Here is a 20,707-nt window from a genome sequence, read left to right as displayed (position 1 = left end):
TTTACTTTCAAATGAACATTTTAGATACTTAATTTGTTTTTAAATCATTAAATATATATTTTCTACTTACCTACTACATTTTTAGCAAGTTTTGAGATTTTTGACGAAAAATTACGAAAATGCCCCTATGAGCCAGAAAATAATATTTTATTGTTCTTATTTGAAAATGACTTATGATTTTTTTGAAATGCGAGATTTAATAACTGTTGCTCACCGGGGAGATGCGAAAGTTGATGCTAAGCCTTGCGGGGTTTCGATCGGCATTTGTGGTGAAGAATGTCTGTCAAGACCTCACGACGGTTGTCACGGGCACGATGGGGAGTTCCAGGTCGTGACAATTTGGAACTGTCGAGGAGCCTAATGGCTAAACCATGGGTTATGTGATCACGTGATGTAAGTTTGAAAAGGGATATTGGCAATGATATTAAGATGTACTTAAGTAAAATCCTATTTCAAGTTGTTGTAATTGCCAGCATTGAATGTGTAGATGTTAAAAGGAAAATAATGGTATATTGGTGTAAAGGAATAGTATAAGATGATTGAAGGCAATCCCGATAATGAAACTGGTTAATAAGAATTCCCTAAGGTGGAAATTAGAATTAAAAAAAAAAGCAAGAAGTGTGCATGACCTCGACTAATTTAAATCTTAAGTGATTAACTAATTTTAAAATGAACAAGGACATATACGATGGAAGTACAAAAGGTAAATGAGAAACGAGGGTGACTTTTAAGAATTGCAATATTACATGAGATACAGTGATCTAGTAAAGATGAACCTAAAAGGTTAATAAAATCATAAAGCATACATGGATATAACTAGATGGAAATGATATTTAGTGATTGAGATGTGGGTAACGACAAGGTGATGTAAGGATACATGGTATAATGAAATTTATATATATTTATATATAAATATATATACATGATTGGAACTAATAAAGAAAGATTTAAGCATGTAAATTATGTGAAATTATGCATAGGCATAATGTGGGTTCATATGGATTACATGAGGAATGACGTATGTGGGAATAATTGAAGGCTTTAACCTCCCCCAATGTTGAAAATATGCATAGGAATGAAAATGGTGTGTTTATAGTGTTTTGAGTTATGCTGTAGTATATGGGACCAAGATGAATGAATGTTGAGAAGTTTAACACGAAATGAAATAAACATATAATGATTGGGCATATATAAGTAACCATGATTATGATCGAAATTGGCAGGATTAAGATGGAAATATGTTTACAAATTAATAATGGAGTTCAAGGCATACTTAGGATCATGGTGATAATAGAAGACAATTGTGAATAGTATCGTGGTTTTGATTTCTAAGATGACAAGGGACCTATGTAACGTGTTTTAGTTGAAACAAAAATAAATGAAGCGGATAGCTTAAAATTCCTATGAAGAAGGAAGTGAAGTACGATTGTAAAATGACAATAGTAACCTAATGCTGATGTGAATTCGAGGACGAATTCTAATTAAGTGGGGGAGATTGTAACACCCCGTGACCTCGTTTAGCACTCAATAAGACCCTATCGATAAGACGAAGGGTCACTTAATATAAATTTAAGTGTCAAAGAGCAATTACGAACGAGAAGAATATTTTAGAATAAAATATTTTTATGAATAAAATAATATTAAAATATTAATATTTTATTAATTAAGGAAATCAGTTTGAAGAAGAATTATATGATCAATTTAAGTGGGGGAGAAGAAGAACGAATGAATTTTTGGAGATAAATGACGTAAGTGAGACCCGCATGCTTGTATTAAAATTGAGCTAGTGCGAGTGAGTAAATATTTAAATATTATGTTGATACAGCGTTGAAATGCAACTTCGCTATTTTGATTGTATACGTATAAAGGAAGAAAGATAGAAAGAAATGAGAATTTTAAAACGTGTCGGAAGGATCAAATTATAAAAGAAGAAAGTTTGGAGGGTTATACGATAAATAAAGAAAAATTAAGGGTTATGTGTAATTTTAATATTTGAAGGCTAATGAGATATTATTGAATGATATGGTGGCATTAAAAAGAAAAATGTATGTGAAATGATATGTAAATTAAATGGATGGATAAATAAAGAAAGAGAACCAAGGAGATAAAAAAAAAAAAAGAATGGAGGTGACGGATGGGAAAGATTCTTTAAAGGTTGGCCATGAGCTTTAAAACATGAATTAGATGAGGAAAAGTCAAAGGAAGGCATGGGTTCATGGGCTAGCCGCCCATGTGACCAAAATGGAGAGAAGGATAAGATAGAAAAAAAATAATAAAGAAAGTAAACCATAAAGGAAGAAAAGATGTAGTGGTCGGCCAAAACAATAAAGGGTGAAAGATAAATGAAATAAATAAAAGAAATGGGTGAGGGGACAAGACATGTCCAGCTGCAACGCAACAATTGTAGTTCAAATATATATATATATATATATATATGATAAAAATATCATCATTTGGCTTTGTTTTGCTTGCATTAGCCAGCCATTTGAGAAACAAAAGAACACTTTAAAATATTTTAACCAAGGACCAAACAAAGGGAGAATAAAAAGAGGAAAGAGAGAAGTCAGTTAGTGGAAGAGAAGAAAAAGAAAGAAAATAAGGTGTTGGGCATAAGAGAGAGAGAGAGCAAAAGGGGAAAGTCACTGCTTAGAGGAGTGAAGGGAAAGGCTTTTTGCTGCCAAATTTTGAGAGGAAAAAGATAGAGTTTTTGCTGTAAATTTTGGAGAAGGAAAGAACTGATTTTTGAAGGTTGAAAAGAGCGACTTTGGGGGCTGATTCTTGAGGTGTTGATTGCTAGTTTTGAGGGTGAAATAAGCAGCTTTGGTTGCTGATTTTTGAGGCTAAAATTAACACCTTTGGCTGCTGATTTTTTTGGGTTGAAAAGAGTAGAAAATTCAGCCAAAAGCCTAGAAAAAGAGAAAGAAGAAAGGAAAGGAAAAAAGAGAAGGAAGGTTGGCAGGGGAAGAAAAGAAAGAAGAAAGAGAAAAAAAATATGGTAAAAGGTGATGAATTGGGCAGCCACCCATGTGGGGAAAATAAGGGAGTAGCCAAATTTAAAAAAAAATGGTAAGTTAGCATTATATTAAGCTTTATGGGTGGTTTAATATTGTGCCTATTTTGGATGAAAAATATGCAATTTGGTTAAGGATTTTTTATCAAGCTGCTCCCCATACAAGTGTGTGATTAAGTATATTGGGTTTAAATTGTTGCTAGGAAAGTTTGTGTGGAAGCGTGTCGGACGAAGTATGTGACATGCAAATAGGAATGATTATACACACGTACGAATCAATAGCGACGTAGCAATCCCGCTATTGTGAGGTGAGTAGAGCGTGCAATTTTTAAAATTTTCATAAATATATACCTATACGTATGATTTATTTTAAACGTGAAAATTGTGGATAGCATATGCTGGTAGCAATCTTAGGAAATTGTGGTTGCAAATTACGCTTAGAAATCATTTTGAATATATATATGTATAAATTATATGTAAAGTGTTTTGGAAATACGGGAAACAAGCCCTTCACACTGTTTTGCCTCAAAATCTGTGCCTTATATTATGCAGTGTGCATTCATGGTTATATTGCTTATTCACCATGCGAATTATTGTTTTGAAATTCATGTGTAAATATATTTTGAGAAAATGGTAGATTTTATCATACCCTATGTTGAATGCTTTGGAAATAATTTGAAACGAGATTTCAAGGACATAAAGTGATTTCTAAAATGGTTTTATAAACCAAAAGATTCGAGAGTAGGTCGGTTATCACTTCGGTTAAGTGTGACCCTCATGCACGAGTGAGCTCTAGCTAGAGAACCTTCGGGTCACTGACGGGCGGTTAGGCATGGTGGGGACCACGACCTGTGATATGTGTATGCGTGGCTAGGCCACCAAATGATTACGCGATTATGACAGCTGGATTTTTCGATGTGGGCCAACATCGTGGAGACTGCCATGGCATGTGGGATCCGGTGAAGCGAGGCTCCCAGATGTTATTACATGGTAACGGGACCACAAGTTTTATTTGATCTCCTACTCGAGACTAAAAATCTCTTTGGGTTTTCAAACTTTTATTTCTTGCATGGTGAAAACGAAATTTAATGGTTTTTCTGCAGCTCCCCTTATTTTTACAGTGAAATGAATTTTAACTCCTCGAGTGCAAGGTGATTTGTCATTTTCGTATGAGTTTGATTAACATTCGATTTCATGGGAGCTTGCTGAATATACTGATTTGATTTGAGTAAAATGTCAATTGATTTTGACGATAAAATTTTGTTTATGTAAAATTATTTTAATTCAATATTTCAAATGATTAACTTGAATAAGGTTATTGATCTGTTTTGTAGCAAAAACTTTTATCTACCTTGGTTGATTTACCAATTGAAGTGTTTACAATGCGTAAGAAATCCTCGATTTTTCATATAAGGCACAAACTCCCTTTTGAAATAAATTGTTTTTGTAATCCTACATTTTTATATTCAACTGATCTGCTATTTGCTTTTTTCTCATCTACGCCCTACTCACAGAGCCGATGATCACTGAGTCTGTGAGACTCACACCCCTCTTTTTCCTCTTTTACAGACAGGGATCAGTCAAGCGTGTAATCATCAACTTGTACGGTCCACCATGGATAGGTAAAGGCATCTTGTAGCATGTTATCCCGAGTCGCTCCTCTATCAGAGGTCGTGTTGTAACACCATACTATTTAAGGTGTAATAGATATTGGTTTTTGGTATAAATGACAAATTGAAAAAGTTAGACTCTATTGTATATACATGTTCACGACTACATGATTCAAAAAAAAAAATTGCATTGTTTCATTATTTTTATGTTTTCAAGTCATGATATGGGAATGTATATGATTAAGCAGTAACATTAATTGATGGTCGTGTATAGTGAGTTATTGAGAATATTCATTAAGGCTTGTTCAGGACTTGACGGGATCTTCCAGAGGTCTCAGACGCCAGTAGGGACCCGGGAGGGGTCGTTACATTTTGAGTAGAGACCATTCTGTTTCAAAAGTGTTGATACCTTGTGACAAAGTATCGATACCTTTTAGATATAAACCATTTTGTCTAAAAGATATTGATACTCCAAGGTAAAGTATTGATATCTCATTCATGTCACGCATCAAAGTATCAATACCAACCCTTAGGTCTCAGCACCTTTGCTAGATAAAAAGTCGAAGATCAGGAGTCAACTTCCAAAGTATCAATACCTAGACGAGAAGTACCAATACATTTCAAACAAAGAGCATTACATCTTGAAAGAATCGATAACCCAAAAAGAAGTATCGACACCCAGGAAACTTGGGAGACAAGTATCGATACCTTAACAAAAAGCACTGATTGCTCATAACACATAAGCATGAAAAGACATAAATAATGGCTATTTTTGGTACAAAATATGAAGAATGACTTTCGAGCTTCCTTAAGTATAAATACCAGTTTTCAACTTGATTTGACATAATGAAAAGGCATTGAAAAACATTCTTTTGAGCAGAGAACAAGAATCTTTTTAGAAATTATAAAATTCTCTCCTTTTCTCTCATCTCTTTAGTTGCTCATTGTATCACATCTAGAGCTTTGATTGCCATTATTTTCTTGTGATAGTCCTTGTACTCATCCTGTACTCATTATAATCATTAGCCTTTTAAAGGCATTAAAGCTTTCACTTCATCTTTTGTGTATTGGATTGTAAAGGTTCTTCCTTAACCATTAAAAAGTAGAGGGGTTAAGTCTAAGCTTTTGAAAAAACTATTGTGAGGCTTTGGTTTATCCTTAAAAAGCATTTTGAATAGTGAATTTTAAATTTCTTAGTGATCTAAGGGAGAAGATGTAAGCAAAGAAACTGAACCTCTATAAACTAAGTGTGTTGAGTTGTTCTCCTTTCTTCTATATTTATTTTTGTAAAGTAAATTCTTTAAAAATATTTTCGTCCATGCAAAAGTCTCTAAAGAAAAAAATTCTTCATCAAAGCAAGCTTTTTGAGTCTTAAACTCAAAAAAAAAAATAAATAAACCTTCAATTCAACCCCTCTGAGATTTATTCTATTTGAGCTAACATTTTAACATCATAATAGCTCATATATCATGTGTCTAACAATATTTTCATATCATGAATGGTACTTAAAATATTACATGATTAACATATGAAAATAGGTTTAAAAATAGATATCCGTTCACCACAAGATCTTTCTTGACACTCATTAATTACTAACTTTTTTTTGAAACATAATTAATTACCAACTATCGAGAGTTCAATGAATGTGGAATCTTGAAGCCTCAACAATGCCTAAATTGTCCACAAACAACATGTAACTCACATTAAATCTTAAAATTTGAAATTAATTAAATTTATAAACTAATTTTAACTACACTGTATCCTAACTTAAATTCAACATAGAAATCTAGTTTAAATCATAAACTCATTAAATTAACTATTCAAATTTGTAAATTCTTTACCTTGGTGAGCTTGGAGGTGAAAAATCAACAAAACCCAAACATTTTCAAGAGATAGAAATATAGAAAATTAGAAAATAAATTTTGAAAATTTAGAAACCATGAAATTAGAGGTTTTATGAGCTGAAATACTTTAAGCTTAAAACTTTTGTTTCTTTAAAGGAAGTGGAGATTGAGGAAAGTGAAGAAGAGAGAGAATCCCTTTAGAAATTTGGGGCAACTAGAGATAAATTTCTATTCTCAATTTTCATAGCTTGACTAGATTTGATAATATTTTTAGTCAACAAATTTGAATTATTTAGATATACAAAGAAATCTTTAACAGCATGCTTGGTTCACCGAAAAGAATAGGATAGGAATAGAATAGCCATTTCAAGGAAATAAATTAAGGAAAAAATAACTTTTATGTAGATTGGTTCATGGGAATGAAATAGGATAGCAATTAGTATTATTACTTATTCCACTATTTGGTTGACATGAATAATTTTAAAAATAGTTAAGGAATAATGGATAAATGATAAAAATACCCTTTATTAAATTTAAAGATTTTTTAATTAAAAAAAATACTATGATGAGAAAAAAAATACTCTTTATTAAAATTAAAGAATTTATTTTTTTAAAAGATAAAAATATTCTAAGTAATAAAATCAAAATACCTTTTACTATAATTCATCAAAACATAAACATATTTTTATTATAATTTAATAATATTTTGTATTAGAAGATACTTAAACTTTTTATTATAATGAAATAATATAATATTAAAAGACAAAATATATTCTTCATTAAATTTAAATAATACTAAATAATATTCTTTATTACATTTATTATATTCAAATACTAAAATTAAATAATATTCTTTATCATATTTATTATAGTTAAATAATATTGATTTATAAAATAATATTTAAATATTTTCATTTCCTTATTTTGGAAAGTGAAGTAAAAAATTTTGTGTCTTTTGTGCTTTAGAGAAAGAAGGAGTGAGGAAGAGAAAGAAAAAAAAAGATTTAGTATTATTTTATAAGGTAATTTTTTAAATTGTAAAAATGTATATTTGTCTAATCGATTTTTTTTTATTCCCAACAATTTGAAATAGCTATTCCGAATAATGGCTATTCTTTTGAACCAAATGCAGCTATGTCTTAGGAATGAGAATAGGGGAGAATGAGCATTTAATTCCCCCCAACCAAGCACGTCCTAAAAGTGTTGAGCTAATAAGGTTAGTTAACGATTATTCTTTTTATTTTATTTTTAAATAGAAAATATCATTAATTAAGACATAATTTAATGCATTGAAAATAATTGTAATTAAGTGTCTGTTTGGCTTGAATTTTTTTTTTCAGTTCATATACCTTTTAAAATCTTAAGCTAAGTCAGATAGGGTTTTTAAGAAATTTAAAAAAAAAATAGTTTTTTTCAAAGAACAAGTTTTTTTTTAAAAAAAGAGCTTAAAGAAAAGCTCCAAAAAAAGCTTTTCTTCTCCTTATCAACTTTTCAAGAAATATCCCTTTGCCTCAATCAATCTCCCTCTCCCCTCTCTCCTTTTGAAAATTACCTTTCTCCAACATAAAATTGCGATCTCCCTCTCCTCCATTTCTCTACAAAGACTACTAAAAAAATAGAAAACACAATCACAAAATAAGAAGATATAAGATTTTTTTATTTTCACAAAGATTAAGAGAAAAGAAAACCCAAAATTTAAAGTTCAATTTAGGCAATATTTAAAGGTTTTCCATCTTTTTTATTAAAAAATATAATATTATTATTATTATACAAGTTTTAAAGTTATTCCATTTCTTTATGGATTTTTTTTATTTTAATATCTGAAATTGTCTATAAACTCGAAATAGACTTATTCTGCTTTAATTTATTAGGTGATCGAAGATGACATGAATATCATTTATGATAATTTTAATTAAAATTAAAACTTATATAATTTATTTTAACAAAACAACTTACTCAACAATTTTTTTTTTTTACAATGCTAAATTCTACCATTAACAAGAGAGGAGACGCATTCTGTCACAGTCCACACCAACCTTGTGAGGTATTGTCCACTTTGACTCGCTAGCCTCATAGTTTTGTCCCACAAAAGGCGCCTCACAAGTTAAAAGTGGTGTGAACCCTTATATTCCAGTATCACTCTAGTACATAGCCAATGTGGGATTCATGGCTCCCATTTTTAGGACCATGACACCCACTATTACTCCTCATTGGGAGTTTCTCTTCGATGTGAGACTTTGTGGCTTACCCGCTGGGAGCATTATCTCTATGATATGGGATTCACATCCACGCGAGGACCGTGACATCATGCCCCACTTCAACAAGGGTCCACTTTCCTCAATGGCAAATTCCTAATACTCAGAGTTCGCTCTTATATCAATTATCACGATCCACACCAACTCTTGTGAGGTATTGTCCGTTTTGGCTCGCTAGCCTCACAGTTTTATCCCACAAAAGGTACCTCACAAGTTAAAGGTAGTGTGAACCTTTATATTCCCAATATCACTCTAACACATAGCTAACGTGGGATTCATGGCTTCCTTCTCTAAGACCACGATATCCACCTTTACTGTAAAGCCCGACCTTATAAAATACTTGTCATGACATACGTGTGATGGATAGCATGTTTGCATGCTAGGAGAGTCTCGAAAAAATTTATAAAAGTCGGTATTGTACCTAGAAGTACAACAAAGTTGATTTAAGCCTCGAACTAGATCAAATAGAGATTTTAGGGTGAAATTGAAAATTTTAAATTTCCAAAATGACTTAAAATGGTGATTCGGAGTTTGAGCATTAATTTGGAGTCAAATCGAAAATTTCTCTATCTAGGGGCAAAATAGTAATTTTGCCACTCGAGAACAAAATGGGAAATTTTTTTGAAAGATTTTAATCACATTTGACTTATTGGAGTATGATTTGAGGTTGAGAAGTGAAAAATTGTAATCTCGGTATTTTTCGGAACATATGGGTAAAATGGTAATTTTGCCACCCCAATGGCAAAATTGTAATTTTACACCACCCGACACTTGTCCAGCACATGGATTTTATCTAATATTATCATAGATAATTGAAAGAATTTAAGTGGTGGAGAGAGAAAGCTTAATAGTTAAGAAATTACAAATGGACCAATAATGTGGTGACATGTGTTAAGTTTATATCCATTATTTATTTAGCTTTAAAATAAGCATAAAATCAGCCTATTTTCTTTCATATGGCCAGCCAAACCAAGAACGAAGAAGAACAAAGGGAGAAAAGAAAAACAAAAACCCTAGGTGAAGAATTTCAAGACATAAGTGTGGAAAATTCAAGGAAACAAGTGATAAAAGGTAAAATTTCTTGATTTTGACTTGTGATCTACCTTTCCCATGCATTTCTCCTCATTTTTCATGATTAAATTACATGTTTTCATGATGAATTCATGGCTGATAGGAATGGGTATGGAGAGAGAATGATGTTAGATTGATTTGATTCTAAGTTATGTTAGTTTTTTTAATTAGTTTACCATGTCTAGAAACAAAACAACAAGAAAAGAGTTCTATTCCCCACTACCCATCAATAGTTGAACCTACCTTGTGTTGAGTGAGGATGAATTTGATTTTTATTTTAAGATAATTGGTTAGAAAATGATGAATTATGGTGTGGAAAAGTAGTAGGAAAAATCACGGTGTTAATGCACCATTATTGATCAAAAATTCTAAGAAGAAAAGTGAAGATGGTTTTGCCAAATTTTAGGTTATTTGATTTGTGTTTGGTGAATTGAGATATTGGAAAAGACATGGAGCAATTTGGAGCTAAATTGGACGCGTTGGCCAATTAATCGGGTGATAAGACGAATTAGGCCAATGCTGGATTTAGATGATTACCCGTGCATTTTGCATTCCATATCATGCATTAGTAGTCTAAATTAGTTTAATTTCGATTTAGTACCAATGTAGTAAGTTTCTCGATTTTGTATTGTGTCAAGATGGTGAGTCCTCCGACAAGGGCAAGGAAATTGTACCTGAGGATCAATAGTCGGAGTATTATAGAAATTCAACTCCCAAAATAGTGAGTAACCTTACTATCATCTTAATTATCTAAAGTGATTTTTATCCGATTTTATGATTTTATGGAAAATGAGTTTAAATGGCAAATCTTTATGTTTTATAAACAAAATGTGTTTAAACGAAATGATTTTATGAATTGTCTTGAAATTGAATAATGATTTTGAAAAATAGAGTAATTGAAGACCACTGATATGTTGTAAATTTATTATTTGAATAAATGGCTTATGTTAATGTGTTGGCATGACTGGCTGGGTTGTGGTTTTTGTGAACTGTATGAATTGTTCTATTTTACATTTGCAGACTGGGTAGTATTAAATTAACCCTGTCATGCTGTCAAAATTTTATTGTATGGTGGGATTAACCTGCTGCATGGGTCGAATTTTCTATGGACCAGCCTATTAGAAGGGCACGAAATCCCGTTATATTTTACCTCAATTGGAAAGGCCAGTAGGGTAACTCTCGAGGTATAACTTTTAGAGCTCACTTCACGCCAAACCACCACGTGAGGGGGAACTCGACCAACGCCAAGGAACGACTATGTTTTCAAAATAAAAACATGATTTATGCGTACATGACTTTCTAATAGCTTTGGCGGACTCAGTTGGGATAGCCCTCGGCCAAGGTATCCTTGATAATTGAGTATGATAATAATTTTTGGCATGAGCCAAGCTTTTAAGAAATTCATAAGCCATGTTCATTACTTGATTTAAATGAATTGAATTTTATTTGGTTGAAATGAGTTGAAAGATGATAAATTAAAGTATAATGATTTATTTTATCTGTCTCCATTTACTCGACTTTAGATATTTTAAATGGTATTTGTTTACTCAATGGGATTATATAATCTCACCACCCTCATTTTCACCCATTTCAGGCTCAGAATAGACTGTAGATAACTGATCGCATCGAGGACTATCATTAGAATTGCATTTTCCAAACTGTAGGTTCACAGTCCTCTTTACTTTTGAATATTCGAGGGTCTCACTTGTTATTGTAAATTAAATTTCATACTCTAGTTATCTGTACTACGGTATATAGGAATTTATTTTGCTTTTACGCTGTAAAAAAATTGTTTACGTAGTGTTTCAAAAATATTATTTTATAAAAAAATAGAATATTTTACTTAATATTTCTTTTATTTTTCTATTATATCCAAATAAGCATAATTTCGTCTTAAATGAAGATTTTAGACTTTTAAACTCATTTTGATTATGAATTATGTGTTTTGTACTTGTATATTACATTTTAGCTAGTTTCGAAATTTTTAGAAAAAAAATGACCAAAATACCCTTGTAAGACGAAAATTATTATTTTATTTGTTTTAAGTTGGAAACAATTTAAAATCTTTTACAACATGGTATTTGGCAACAGTTACTCACAGTGAAAATGAGAAGCTAATATTAAAACCTTGCGGGGTTCCGGTTGACATTTGGGGTAATGAGTGTCGATTGGGGCATCGATACAGTTGTTACGGGCTCGAGGGGAGTTTCGGGTCGTGACACTTACTCTCCGTTGGGAGTTTCTCTTTAATGTGGGATTTTGTGGCTCACACGTTGGGAGCATTATCTTTATGATGTAGGATTCACATTCATGCGAGGACCGTGATATCCTCCCCCACTTCAACAAGGGTCTACTGTCCTTAGTGGCACATTGCTAGTACTTAAAGTCTACTTTGATAACAATTGTCATGGTCCACAACAACCCTTATGAGGTATTGTCAGCTTTAGCCAACTGACCTCACAATTTTGTCCTAAAAAAGGGGCCTCACAAGTTAAAGGTGGTGTAAACCCTTATATTCCCACTATCACTCTAATACATTACCAATGTGGGATTCATGGCTCCCTTCTCTTGGACCATGATATCCACCATTACTCCGCGCTATGAGTTTCTATTCAATGTGAGACTTTGTGGCTCACCCACTGAGAGCATTATTTTTATGATATGAAATTCACATCCGGATGAGGATCGTGACATCCTCCCTTATTTCAACAAGGGTCCACTATCCTTAGTGGTACGTTGCAAGTACTTAGAGTTCGCTCTGATACCAATTGTCACAATTCACAATAATCCCCGTGATGTATTATTTGCTTTAGCCCGCTGACGTCACGATTTTATTTCACAAAAGGCGCTTTATAAGTTAAAGGTTGTGTGAACCCTTATATTCCCACTATCACTCTAATACATAACTAATGTGAGATATATGGCTTTCCTCTCTAGGACCATGACATCTACCCATACTCCTTGTTGAGAGTTTTTCTTCAATGTGAGACTTTGTGGCCCACTTGTTGCGAGTATTATTTCTATGATGTGGGATTCACGTCCACGCAAGGATAGTGACATCAATTGTCACGATCCACACCAACCCCTATAAGGTATTGTTCAATTTGGCACGCTGGCCTCACGGTTTTGTGCCACGAAAGGCACCTCACAAGTTAAAGGTGGTGTGAACCCTTATATTCCCAATATCACTTTAGTACATAGCTAATGTGGGATTCATGGCTCCCCTTTCTAATACCATGACATCCACCCATACTCCTTGTTGAGAGCTTCTCTTCGATGTGAAATTTTGTGGCTCACCCGTTAGGAGCATTATCTTTATAATGTGGGATTTATGTCCACGCGAGGACCGTGACATCAATTGCCATGGTCCACACCAACCCTTATAAGGTATTGTCCGCTTTGGCACGCTAACCTCAAGATTTTATCCCACAAAAGGTGCCTCACAAGTTAAAGGTGGTGTGAACCCTTATATTCCTAGTATCACTCTAGTACATAGCCAATGTGGGATTTGTGGCTCCCTTCTTTAGGACCATGACATCCACTCTTACTCCCCGCTGAGAGTTTATCTTTAATGTGCCACTTTGTGGCTCACTCGCTAGGAGTATTATCTTTATGATGTGGGATTCATGTCCACACGAGGACTGTGACATCCTTCCTCACATCAACATGGGTCTACTATCCTCAGTGGCACATTGTTAGTACTTAGAGTCCGCTATGATATCAATTGTCACAGTCCACACCAACCCCTATGAGGTATTATTCGCTTTGGCTCGTTAGCCTCACGATTTTATCTTACAAAAGGTACCTCACAAGTTAAAGGTGGTGTGAACCTTTATATTCTCAGTATTACTCTAGTACATAGTCGATGTGGGATTCATGGCTTTCCTCTTTAGGACCATGACATCCACCCTTACTCCTCGCTAAGAGTTTCTCTTCGATGTGAAACTTTGTGGCTCACCCACTATGAGCATTATCACTATGATGTGGGATTCACGTCCACGCGAGGACCGTGGCATCTTCCCCCACTTCAATAAGGGTCGATTGTCCTTAGTGGCATATTGCATGCCCTCAACGGCACATTGCTAATACACAGAGTCCACTTTAATACCAATTGTCACGATTCACACCAACCTTTATGAGGTATTATCTATTTTGGCCTGTTGGCCTCATGGTTTTGCCCCATAAAAGGTGCCTCATAGGTTAAATATAGTGTGAACCTTTATATTCGAAGTATCATTTTAATACATAGTCAATGTGGGATTCATGGCTTCCCTCTCTAAGACCATGACATCCACTCTTACTTTTTGCTGAAAATTTCTCTTCAATATGAGACTTTCTAGCTCACACGCTAAGAGCATTATCTTTATGATGTCAAATTCACATCCACATAAGGACTATGATATCCTTTTTTACTTTAACAAGGGTTCACTGTCCTCAGTGGTACATTGCTAGTACCTAAAGTTCGCTCTGATACCAATTGTCTCAGTCCACACCAACCCTTGTGAGGTATTGTTCGCTTTGGCCCGCTAGCTTCACGGTTTTATACCACAAAAGGCACCTCACAAGTTAAAGGTAGGGTAAACCCTTATATTTCCAATATCATTTTTATACGTAGCCAATGTGGGATTCATAGCTCCTCTCTCTAAGACCATGACATCCACCCTTACTCCTCGTTGGGAGTTTCAATTCGATGTGAGACTTTATGGCTCACTTGGGAGCATTGTATCTATGATATAGGATTCGCATCCACGCGAGGATCGTGACATCCTTTCTTACTTCAACAAGGGTCCACTGTCCTCAGTGGCACATTGTTAGTACTCATAATCCGCTCTAATACTAATTGTCATGATTCACACCAACCCCTTATGAGATATTATCCGTTTTGGCCCGCAGACCTCATGATTTTGTCCCACAAAAGGTGCCTTACAGGTTAAAGGTGGTGTAAACCTTTATATTCCTAGTATCTTTCTACTACATAATCAATGTGGGATTCTTGGCTCCCCTCTATAGGACCATGACATCGACCCTTACTCCTTGCTGGGACTTTCTTTTCGATGTGGGACTTTGTGGCTCACTCGTTGAAAGCATTATCTCTACGATGTGGGATTCTCATCCACACAAGGACCGTAACATCTTTTCCTACTTCAACAAGGGTCCAATGTCCTTAGTGGCACATTGTTAATACATAGAGCCCATTCTGATACCAATGGTCACAGTCCACAACAACATTTGTGAGATATTATCCGCTTTAGTCTGCTGGGCTCACGATTTTGTCTCACAAAAGGCTCATCACAGGTTAAAGGTGGTGTGAATCTTTATATTCTCAGTATCACTTTAGTACATTGCCAATATGGGATTCATGGCTCTCTTTTTTAGGATCATGACATCCACCCTTAGTCCTTGCTGTGAGTTTTTTTTTTTAATATGGGACCGTAAGGCTCACTTGCTGGGAGCATTATCACTATGGTATGGGATTCACGTCCATGCAGGGATCGTGACATTTCCCCCACTTCAACAAGGGTCCATTATCTTCAGTGGCACATTGCTAGTACTTAAAGTCCACTCTAATATCAGTTGTCACAGTCCACACTTACCTCTGTGAGATATTATTTGCTTTGGCCCATTGACCTCACGGTTTTGTCCCATAAAAGGTGCCTCACAAGTTAGAGGTGGTGTGAACCCTTATATTCCCAATATCACTCTAGTACATTGCCAATGTGAGATTCATGGCTTCCTTCTCTAGGACCATGACATCCATCCGTACTCCCCGCTAGAAGTTTCTCTCCAATGTGGGATTTTGTGGCTCACTCGCTAGGACCATTATCTGTATGATGTGAGATTCACATCCACGCAAGAACCATGGCATCCTTCCCCACTTCAACAAAGGTCCATTATCTTTAATGGCACATTGCTAGTACTCAAAGTCCACTCTGATACCAATTGTCACGGTCCACACAACCCCTGTGAGGTATTGTCCACTTTGGACCGCTGGCTTCACGGTTTTGTCCCACAAAAGGTGCCTCACAAGTTAGAGGTGGTGTGAATCCTTATAATCCTAGTATCACTCTAGTACATAACCAATGTAGGTTTCATGGCTCCCCTCTCTAGGACCATGACATCCACCCTTACTCCCCACTAGGAGTTTCTTTTTGACGTGGGACTTTGTGGCTCACCCGTTGGGAGCATTATCTCTATGATGTGGGATTCACGTCCATGCAAGGACTGTGACACATTCGCTCACGTAACCCACCATGATGTACGAGGAAAATGGCTGCCAACTTAAGAAAAGGGCTTTCAGCTGAAAAAGGTCAAGTATAAGGGTATTTTAGCAATTTTCTATTAAAAGTTTATGGAGCACGTGGATAACGCGTGGGCACATCACAAACATATAAAGTTAGAGGGTTGAAGTCACGTGAGGAAAAAGGCTGTGTAAATGCCAAAGCGCAAGAGAAGAGTTTGGTTGTTGAAAGAAACTAACTTTAAATGGGGGACCCATGAAAGTCATGTGACATAAACTTCTTTCATTTTTCCTTTGGTTTGATTTCACTTACCTCTTTCGTCTAACCGACTTGGCTAAATCACATTACATTATAAAGAAAAAGTTAAGGGTTTTTCCAAATCCCTTACCTCATTACGATATAATAATTACACTAATACTTACTTTAGGAGTGATTAAATTACGTAGGTGTTAAAATATTTTTTGATTAAAAAATTATGTTATCATTGAAAAAATGAGTAGATAAATTATTTTAATCCCAAGTTAAGAAACAAACATACAATTCTCTTACTCGTTTGAATCCAAATCCGATCAAATTTGATTCGATAAAAAGAAATCAACAACCCAAACATGTCTTACTCGAACTTAAAACTAAAATGATTCAAATCTGAATAATTAAATAACTAATTTTTGGATTATCAAAAATTGAATAATTTTTCACGTTTCTTAAATAACTTGAATAACCAAAATGACTTATGTTTCTTTTGGCCTTAAATGATCGAACCCAAACCAGAACCATTTTGCCCAATTACCACCTATACTAACAAGAGTTAATTAGTGTTCGAATCCAAAATCTCTTTTTATTGAGACACACCAATTAACCGAATGGGCCAGGCCTTCATTGATTTAATGTTTAGTACATAAACTTTTGATTCATACTACTAGTTTGATGCCCTTGAACTTGTTTATATTTGGGATTGTGTTATCATGAGTAGTCTTCAACTTAGAACTAGCATAAAACTATTTATATGGAAAATTATCCAATACACCATTCGGTATATTAAAACTCCATGACCGAAATTAAATTAAAATAATAAAATTAATGTGATAAATAAACATATATGTGGCAATATTTTGTTTTGCTTATAGAATTTAAAATCTTCATCAATGGTGTATAGAATAATACTCTCTATATATAATATTAAAAAAACCCTTAATTTTAGTGTATTTTATAATAAATTTTAATTTTTAATTTATAAAACCTCAAGCTCCATAGTTTTTAATATATAAAAGTAAAAAAAAATCATAAAAGTAAATTTAAGATATAAAAAAAGCAAGAGTATTAATTGTTTTTTAAAAAAAGAGAACATTGTTGAGGCAGTGGCATAAATTTTTATCGAATCTTAAAAAGTTTTAGTCATGTTGGAATCTATTTTAGCTGATAATCTTCTTCCGCCGCCAACATTTGGGAAAGCTGAGGTAACCTAATGCTGTGGTTTTTTAATCCCCCCTTTGATTGGTCTTTCCAAGGCAAGAAGGGGTGCTCATGGGCTCTTCCATTTTTAAACCCAAGCTTGAGCCCATCTCGATAAGCCCATTAATTATTATTTTATTATTTTAATTATTTTATATTAATATTTTAAATAATTTATTATTAAGGTATTACAATAATTTTTTTATTTTTTCGCTTTTTACAATTTTCACTTTTTAATTTATATTTTCATTTAATAATTAAAACATTAATATTTTAAAATATTAATAATTTATTTATAATTTAAATACTATTATGATTAAAATATTAAAATATTTATTTTTTCAATTTAAAATATTAATTTTGTAAGTCTAAGTTTGTAAATTTTGAAAGTAAGGACAATTTTTTTTTTTGAGAAAGAGAATTTTCTTTCATTGAAATACTCATTAAACATTGCAATATGAACAAATGAATTCAATTACAATAGATCCCACATTGTAATGATCCTAGATTTTGCAAATAGAGGGTGAAAATTTTTTGAGGAAAACCAAACATGCCGGTAATTTTTTGTTAATTGATCGATGGAAACAGGAAAAAGTGGATTGAATTTGTTATATATTGATATAACATTAAGTCCAAGGAAAATAAGTTTTCTTTGAATATCAGTTGGATTGCATTAGGCTCGAAAAAATAATCTTAAATGTAAATTTTTTGATTGAGAAATATACAAAAATTTTAAGCAAATTTAGTTTGGAAGACACATAAAGTTTTTATTATTTTAAAATAAAGCTCATTTTAAGGAAAACATAACTAATGAAGTTTCTAAATGTATGAACAGAATTTGGATTTTAGGTTGGCTAAAATACAAAAAACGCCTTGAACTTAGTTAAGTCTATCTCCAGAGTCTCCATTCTTTTGATTATAATTAATTTAGTGCTCTTATAATTATTTATATCTAATTAAATTTTTATGTGGAAGAAAATGATAACTTTCATTAAATAAATGCTGTTGTATTTTCTTGTTATATAGAAAAATCTTTAATGTAACATGTTAATATGTAAAGTTAAAAATATTTTCTTTTTATTTTTATTTCTCTTTGTCTCTACTCCTTTATTACTTTTTTTTGCCACAAATAGATATTTAATCTACATAATAATGCCACGTGGTATTTCTATCTTAGTTGGCGATCAGAGTTAACAAAGTCAATGTTTCCGTCCACATAAAGACTTGATTAGGTATTAAGTTTGTATGATAACTCAATTGATTACAATAAAAGACGTTTAAGATGTAGATATTTAATTAAGTTCCAAGGCTTTTTTATATCTTAGCCTTTTGAGAATAATAAATTGCTTTAGACACAATGACAAAGTTAAGAATTGTCCTGGGAGCAGGATAAAAATAATATTTACTTAAATATAAAGTAAATAAACTAAATATTAACGAAAACAGTAAATTCAAATATGGTAATAACATAATTGTACAGCCAAGCACAAAACTTTTTTGTGAGATAAAAATATTCAAATTTCATATGTTATAATTTCCTGTTGTATATTTAAATTGTATTTAAAAAATTTGAACAAAATTAAAGTTGAAATTCAAATTTTTTTTTTGAAAGTATAACTAATAATAAAAAGAAACAAAGGAAAAGGATTACTTAAAGTCAAACTTTGATATATAAGTAGAGATATAACAAAAAATGGTGCAAGTAGTATGGAGGGCAAAGCTTGGAGGATGATGTTTGTGAATGTATCAAACTAGTGTTAGTGAAAGAGACCTTTGATATAGTCTTTGTGTCATGAACGACAGTTCAGGGCACTAGAGGGAGTCGGGTGGTCCACTGAGGTGCCAACATGTGGGGGAGAAAACCCCTTTGGTAATGTGACATGTGAGCGGGCCGTGCAGGGTGTGGGCATAGCACTTACACATGGGTGAGCTAGCTCGCACCCTATCGAGTCAGCTCGCCATGTGTGCATAGTGCCTACACCTAAATGACACACATCAGGACAGCAAGGCCATCCACAATAGCACCATGTAAGCATGCCAGCCACATGAGACTACACAATGCTGCAGGGGTAGAATCGGTACACCACTGTAGCCCTTGTAGCGGCTTGAATTGCTTGGAATGTAACTTTCCCTCGTAGGGAAATTCCCACTCATTTTTGCCTTGTATAGCCTAGATAGCTGTTAAGGGATCCTTGTCTCTAAATACCTTTCTTGTAACACATTTGTATAGTTGTTGACTCATTAATACAAGATATTTCACTTTCAAATTTTTTCTCACTTTCTTACTCCTTTAATCTTCTATTGCTTGTGTGTGGGGTGTGATGTGTGCTTGTGTGCTTAAGGGCTAATGCTTGTGTGTGTTCACTTGCATATCATTTTGCATATTGTGATGCTTCAAGGACCCTTATAGCCTTGGTAGGCATATGTTGTTCAATTTTCTACTCACGCAAGTGTACGTATCGCAAAGATAATATACAGATGAGTAGAATGTCGATCCCACAGATAATTGAATTAATTCTTACAGTTAATTGCTAAAATTAACACACTTTAATTTTATCTAAACAATTAAAATTAAAAAAATATATTTAAATTAATAAACTAATAATGAAAACTAATCTATGCAAACTTACTTTGTTAAATGTGAATGACTACCAGACCTAAGATTATAATATCCCTCAACACTTTATCTTATTCTTGTCTCTCTCTCTCTCTTTTAACTCAATTTAATGGATTAAGTTGCTAACCTAGAGTCTTAAATTATTTACAAATCTCTGTCGAGTTTTTCATAAAAATACCTTTCCCAATTAATTTACTATATGTCTATGAAAATTATATTAAAGAAAGATTCATTAAGTTCGTACTCGAATTTTGACTACGTATGGCTTATAAGTGTATGTCTACCCTATATGCAAATCAAATTAGCTAATCAACTAAGTGTATTCGATTATATGTTATTCTATTCAAGGTCTACCTAAATCTCCTTCGTAAGGTTTAACTTAAGTTTCCAATTCAATCTAATTGGTGGCTAGTCAACTAGAAGCATTAAGAACAAAATAAAATAAACAACTTAAATCTATCAAACATAAGTAAAAGAGAGATAAATAATTCAGACTATATATTGAGTTCAATCATAATCTTAAATTAAAAACTTAGTTTCCCATCAAGTCATACATTATCATTGAATAAAATTTAAACATTAAAACCAAGAGAATAAAAGAATAACAAA

General features: G+C 33.2%; 1 long non-coding RNA gene across 1 annotated transcript; it reads left to right on the top strand.

Annotated features, from left to right (window-relative positions):
* Window positions 9,748–11,614, top strand: LOC108662885. Its single transcript, XR_001928741.1, has 3 exons — window positions 9,748–9,790; window positions 10,429–10,511; window positions 11,385–11,614. It is a non-coding gene; the product is annotated as an uncharacterized LOC108662885 (long non-coding RNA).

This window comes from Theobroma cacao, chromosome 7 (genome assembly GCF_000208745.1).
Source record: "Theobroma cacao cultivar B97-61/B2 chromosome 7, Criollo_cocoa_genome_V2, whole genome shotgun sequence".
In the NCBI taxonomy this organism is placed as follows: domain Eukaryota; kingdom Viridiplantae; phylum Streptophyta; class Magnoliopsida; order Malvales; family Malvaceae; genus Theobroma; species Theobroma cacao.
This window is presented reverse-complemented; position numbering and strand designations above follow the sequence as displayed.